We start from the raw sequence: 6,260 nt of genomic DNA, 5'->3' as shown, positions 1-6,260 counted from the left end.
GCCTCAGAAGTGACATGTCCTTCATGAGGCATCCTTTCAGGAGGCTTATGATACTTACTGATCCCATTTCCCAGAATGAAAAACTCTATCATTTGGTTAAGTTGGTGTCTACCAGCTTTCTCACTGTGAACTTACTATTCTTTCTTCTGTAATTCCTAAGTATTTTATGAGGAGATATTTTGAGGCTATGTAAATCTCTTTTTTCTTACCAGACTTTCACCCGCTAGTATTAGAACCTATCAGGGAAGAATGGTTATTTTTTTTTTTTTTTAAGAATGGTTATTTTTGTTTGTTTGTTTGTTTCCCAGAAATGCATATGCCAAACTGTAGGAAGAGGAACCATCCCTAGAAGTGGAATGTACTGGTCAGGTAGGCTACGGTTTTGCTGCCACCACAAAGAACCCTCAAATCCCAGTGGCCTACCTTAACAAAAGTTTATCCATCTCATTCTCCATGTTCACAGTGGATTGTTAGGGGGTCTGTTCGCTCAGGACACAGGTTGACTGAAGTCCATTCTGACCTAGGCTTTCATCACTAACGAGGCACAAAGAGGGAGTGAGGTTGTCACTTAAAGCTTCTGCCTGGAAGCGTTAACATCACTTCACTATGCTTCACATAGCTACACCTATCCTTTTTTTTTCTTTTAAGATTATTATTATTATTATTATTATTATTATTATTATTTAGGGATGCCTGGGTGGCTCAGTGGTTGAGTGTCTGTCTTCAGCTCAGAGCCTGATCCTGGCACCAGGGATCAAATCCTGTGTCCGGCTCTCTGCGGGGAGCCTGCTTCTCCCTCTGCCTATGTCTCTGTCTCTGTCTCTCTGTGTCTCATGAATAAATAAATAAATCTCTTTAAAAAAAGATTTTATTTTTAAGTAATCTCTACATCCAACGTGGGGCTCGAACTTACAACCCCAAGATCAAGAGTCACATGCTCTACTGAGCCAGCCAGTCACCCCCACATAGCTCTGCTTATTTTTAAATGAGACCATTGAGTGCAATCCTAGTGTGCTCATGAGAGGAGAACGGAAATGATTGTAAATAGGTCCAAGGACACCTACCTCATGTATCCCAGAGTTCAGGTTTTTGCCCAAGTATGGTAAATTGGACTGTTCTCAATATTTTCTTTTTTTCAGAAGACAGAGTATCCACTCTACCCCTTTTTGAATTCAGGCTTGGCCCTGTGACTATTTGACCAATGGAACATGAGAAGAGTGATAGGATGCCAGTTCTGGGTGGAAGCTTTAAGATCCAGGGCATAATTCATCACAGTGCATAACAGTAATTGTCCCTTTGCTATGAAGTGAATGTTTGTGTCCCTGCAAAATATTAAAGCCCTAACCCTCAATGTGAGGATATTTAGAGGTGAGGCCTTTGAGAGGTAATTAGGTTTAGATGAAGTCAGGAGGGTGGAGCCCCCATGATGGGATTAGTATCCTTATAAGAAGTGGAAGAGACTGGAGCTTCTTCTCTCTCTGCCATGATGGACATGATGGCTATTTCTCTCCGCCTGGTGGCCATCTGCAAGCCAGGAAGAGAGCTCTCACCAGAACCTGACCATTCTGGCAACCTGATCTCAGACATTCAGCCTCCAGAACCGTGAGAAATACATTTCTGATGTTTAAGCCACTCAGTCTGCAGCATTTCGTTATGGCAGCCTGAACTAAGATACCCTTCCTCTTCTCCTACTATCATGAGAATAGAACATCACACAGAGAGGCTACTCCTTCACCAACGTTCTGGGAAGAGAAGACATATGCAGCTAAGTTGAGCAGAGCCCAGCAGAGCCCACCAGAGTCGCAGTTGACCTATAACTCCAATGAAATGAGAACATGAAATAAACATTTTTTTCTTATAAGCCACTAAAATATTGAGGTTGGTTGTTAAGAGGGCCAGGACTAGGGGGATGGAAGCAAGGTATTCTCCTTGGGTGCAAAATTCAGAGGGGTTTTCAAAAGCTCAATAATAAAGATGAATGATGCTTTCATGCAGTGTTTGTTTTAAAATGTCAAAATGCAGAAGAATCCACAATGAACAAAATATCAAAAATTTGAATACAGACAACATGAGCAGTATAACTGAGCAAAAGCTCACTAAAGAACTAAAGAAGTTTTTTGTTTGTTTTGTTTTGCTTTTAAGAAGGGTTTTTAGGCAACTAAAACAAATCCCAGCTGGAGTTTGGCAACAGGAAAGGAAGCAAAAGCTGCTAGGACATAATGAATAAAACGTCAACATCAGTTAGAAAACTGATTCTGAGTTAATGATCCATTTCTTGCTTTGTTTTTAGTGAGTTTTAAAAAACTTTAAATAAAACAAATTATCTCAAACAACAGACTGGAAAAGAAGAACAGACCAAAAAAAGAAACTATCAACAAGAGGCATTTTAGAAATTGATCTAAATGGTACCTTCCTGGAAGGATTAGGGGATAATTTGGACAGGATGGCTGCTCTAAGGGGGCCCCTTCCAGCCTAGGTTATGTGGTTTACAAAAACAAGACTTCTGGGCACCTGGGTGGCTCAGTCAGTTGAGCGTCCAACTCCTGGTTTCAGCTCAGGTCATGATATCAGGGTCCTGGGATTGAGCCCCGCGTTGGGCTGTGCTCCTTGTGGTGTCTGCTTGAGATTGTCTCTCCCTCTGTCCTTTCTCCGTGCTCTCTCTCTTCCTAAAATAAATACATAGATAGATAGAGAACATTACATTAAAAAAAACACGACAAAACAAAACAAGGCCTCATTTTAGGTATATCCAGGAAGGAAAGCTGCAACAACTGTTTTCCATTTTCATTTCAGAAAAATAAATTAAATATTTAAAACAAGTCAAATGTATTTTAAGCAAGACAGACCATAGCAATCATGCTTGAACCTGAGAGAAGTTTAAGTGGCAGGATGATTTAGCCACCCCAATAATCTGACTGACTGACAAACTGTAGCTGTCTGCTCAACTCTTTTCAGTAAACAGGCTGAGCCTCTATCATCTGCATTGGGTTTGATAAGAATAAAACTTATAATCGCTGTTATTATTATGAAAGAGACAAGGGTGAACTCTAGGAAACAAAAGACAAAGGCAGCAGCTCCTGAAAATATTTCTCAGTGCTTAATCTGTGGCTTTATCTTTTTAGCATTATAGACTTCGTAAAATGTAAAGGCTGTTGGAGATCACTTCACAGATTCCATGGTCCACTGCTTCGCAACACAGGAGGCATTCAGCAGTTCTGGGAGTGTTTTGGTTTTGCCACATTCAGTCACATATCAGACTGTAAAACATAATTTGCTCCTTTTTGAAACCCTTATTTTAACTGTAAAAGAGGACACATAAGAATCATTGCAATAAGATGATTTCAAAAGAAGTGCGCCCTGACAGTTGAACAGCCCAGACCATAATTTCCCCTGTGGCAGCAGCTTGGCTGCTAGAATGAATGTAGGACTCCTAGGGACTGAGATTACAAATTAAAAAAAAAAAAAAAAAAAAGAACACAGTTTGCTGTCTACTGGTAACTTCAAAAGAAATAAAATCTGTATTTCTGCTACAGAAAAACCCAATTAGAGTGTATAAAACTTGAAGATACACTTTTGTCAAATCAGCTTAATTAAATAACTGTGGTCCTTAATATAGTATTTTAATTACTGTATTCCTATTAACTGCTGTATTCCTACTGTGTTTTTTAGAAACAAATATAACTAATGACTAAATGCCAATAACTGGTGATGTTTGTACAAACGAATTCTCATTAGACATTTAAATCGCTCCATATTTATGGAGGACTTACACATTATTATTATTTTAACTGAGGTAAAATTGACATACAACATTACATTACATTGAGGCATACAACATAATGATTCAATATTTGTATATATTAGGAAATGATTACCATAATAAGTCAACATCCATCCCCATGCAGAGTTGTAAAAAATTTTTTATGTTGAGGTCTGTATTAAAAATTATTGAGACCATGTTAAACTTTACATCTCAGAAGTTCTACTTGCCAGAAATAGCTTTCATTCAAATTATTTTATTGATCAAATAATGTATTTCACATGTAAGGTTTTCTACATTTCCTAAATTTGGAATTAATCTCAGTCACAGGGGATCCCTGAGTGGCTCAGCGGTTTAGTGCCTGCCTTTGGTGCAGGGCGTGATCCTGTAGTCCCAGGATTGAGTCCCACGTCGGGCTCCCTGCATGGAGCCTGCTTCTCTCTGCCTGTGTCTCTGTCTCTGTCTATCATGAATAAATAAAAATTAAAAAAAAAACTCAGTCACATATCATTTTTTGCAGCAGCAATTCGCTACCTGAAAAAAAGATTATTTTATTTAAAAAATGTGGCCTAAGCCAAATATAACTTTGAAGAGCAGTAAAAGTACAGGACTCGGAAAAAAAAGTACAGGACTCGGTAATTTGTTGGAAGGATAGTGAGGAATAAATAGGAATTTATAGATTCTAGCTTGAGAACAGCAGGTTAGTGACACCACTTACTGAGGTTATGGTTTGAGAGAGGAGTTGTGTGTGTGTGTGTGTGTGTGTTTTGGAAGAGGAAGACAATGAGGACATTTTTAGTTGTGTAGTATAAGATGCATGAAAGACATCTGAAGGGAACTAAAAAAGTCGCTTTAGGACCAGTGACTCATGGAAGACAGAATGTAATAAGCCAGACAACTTGCAGCAAGTGGGACTGCAACTCCTTCTGAGAACTACCATCCCAGCGAGCCAGTTTCCAGTGGTCCCCTCTGTGATGAATTCACCTGATGGATGGAGAGGACTGAAGCCCTTTGCCTGCACTGCTGGGTGGTTCCATAGACCTAGCGACCTAGCGACCTAGTGACCTAGTGACCTAGTGACCTAGTGGCAGTTCACTTGAGTAGCTTATTACCATCCCAGGAGCCTCTCTCCTCCTCAGCCAATGCACCAGGAATGTCTCAGTCCTGGTCTTAGAATATAAATGATGCCCCAATGTCCCTGTGCTGGCACTGAAGGATGCCACCAAATCTATTTATCCTTAATTTTTTTTAAAAAAGATTTTATTTATTTATTTGAGAGACAGAGAAAGTATGAGAGCACAATAAGGGGGGGGGGGCGCAGAGGGAGAGGGAGAAGCAGGCTCCCCACTGAGCAGAAAGCCCCATGCAGGGTTGATCCCAGGACTCCGGGATCAAGAGCTTAGCCAAAGGCAGATGCTTAACTGAGCCACCCAAGTGCCCCTCTATTTATCCTTCAAATTCCACTTAAGACAAGTTTGGTTGCTTTACCCCTGGACAGAGAGGTCTTTCTCTGAATTCCCATAGCTCTTTGTAAATATGTCTCCTAGAATTCTTAGCATGAATAGTCTGTAATATCTATGTAATTCTCTCTTCTGTCATTAGGCTGTGAGCTCTAGAGGACAGAACTTTTTTTTTTTTTTTAATTCCTAACATTTAAGTCAGTTTCTATAGGGTATGTTACAAAATAGTTTTTTTTTTTTTTTTTATACAAAATAGTTAATGTACGAATGTATTCTGGTGCCTGGCTACTTCCTGAGGTAGAAAATTCTCTAGTATTGACAGAAAAGCAATCTGAAATAGTGGAGCTCTTTTCTAGCATTGGCCTCAGCCTGTATTTCTGCTTTAGTGAGACTTTGCTTTCAGATCTTGGTAGGTTTTGGAGCTTCAAGCTTTATGGACTCCAATTTTATAATGCAAGCCACCAGAACCATGTAGGCAGATTTCCAACTAATTCTAGAGGCAACTGATAGCTTGGAGTTACCTCTTAAAAGGTAACCTACAAATGCCATATAGTAAAGGAAGGATGTTGGAAGACACTGGAATTTTTTTTAAGATTTTATTTATTTATTTGAGAGAGAGAGAGAGAGAGAACAGAGGGGAAGAACAGAGGGGGAGGGAGAGGGAGATGGGGAGAATCTCCAGTAGACTCCATGCTAAAAGCAGAGCCTGACGTGGGGCTTGATCCCATAACCCTGAGACCCTGACCTGAGCCAAAACAAAGAGTCAGACGCTGAACCAATTGAGCCACTTAGGTGCCCCTGGAAGATTTCTTTTGATATGATTCATTTGTCTGTTGCCCCATGGTCTTGACATTCCAAAGGCTTTGCCGGCAACAAATATATCAATACAGAAAGCATTCTTTGCAAGGATTATGGGCAGCACTAAGTACCACATAGAGAAGGATGGTACCATCTTGTTGGTAGAACAGAGTACAAAGACTTCTTTAACCTAGACAAAGGAGAATGGTGTTATAACCTTGGCTCTGTCACCTACTCCTGTT

This window comes from Canis lupus, chromosome 10, assembly GCF_011100685.1.
Source record: "Canis lupus familiaris isolate Mischka breed German Shepherd chromosome 10, alternate assembly UU_Cfam_GSD_1.0, whole genome shotgun sequence".
In the NCBI taxonomy this organism is placed as follows: Eukaryota; Metazoa; Chordata; class Mammalia; order Carnivora; family Canidae; genus Canis; species Canis lupus.
This window is presented reverse-complemented; position numbering follows the sequence as displayed.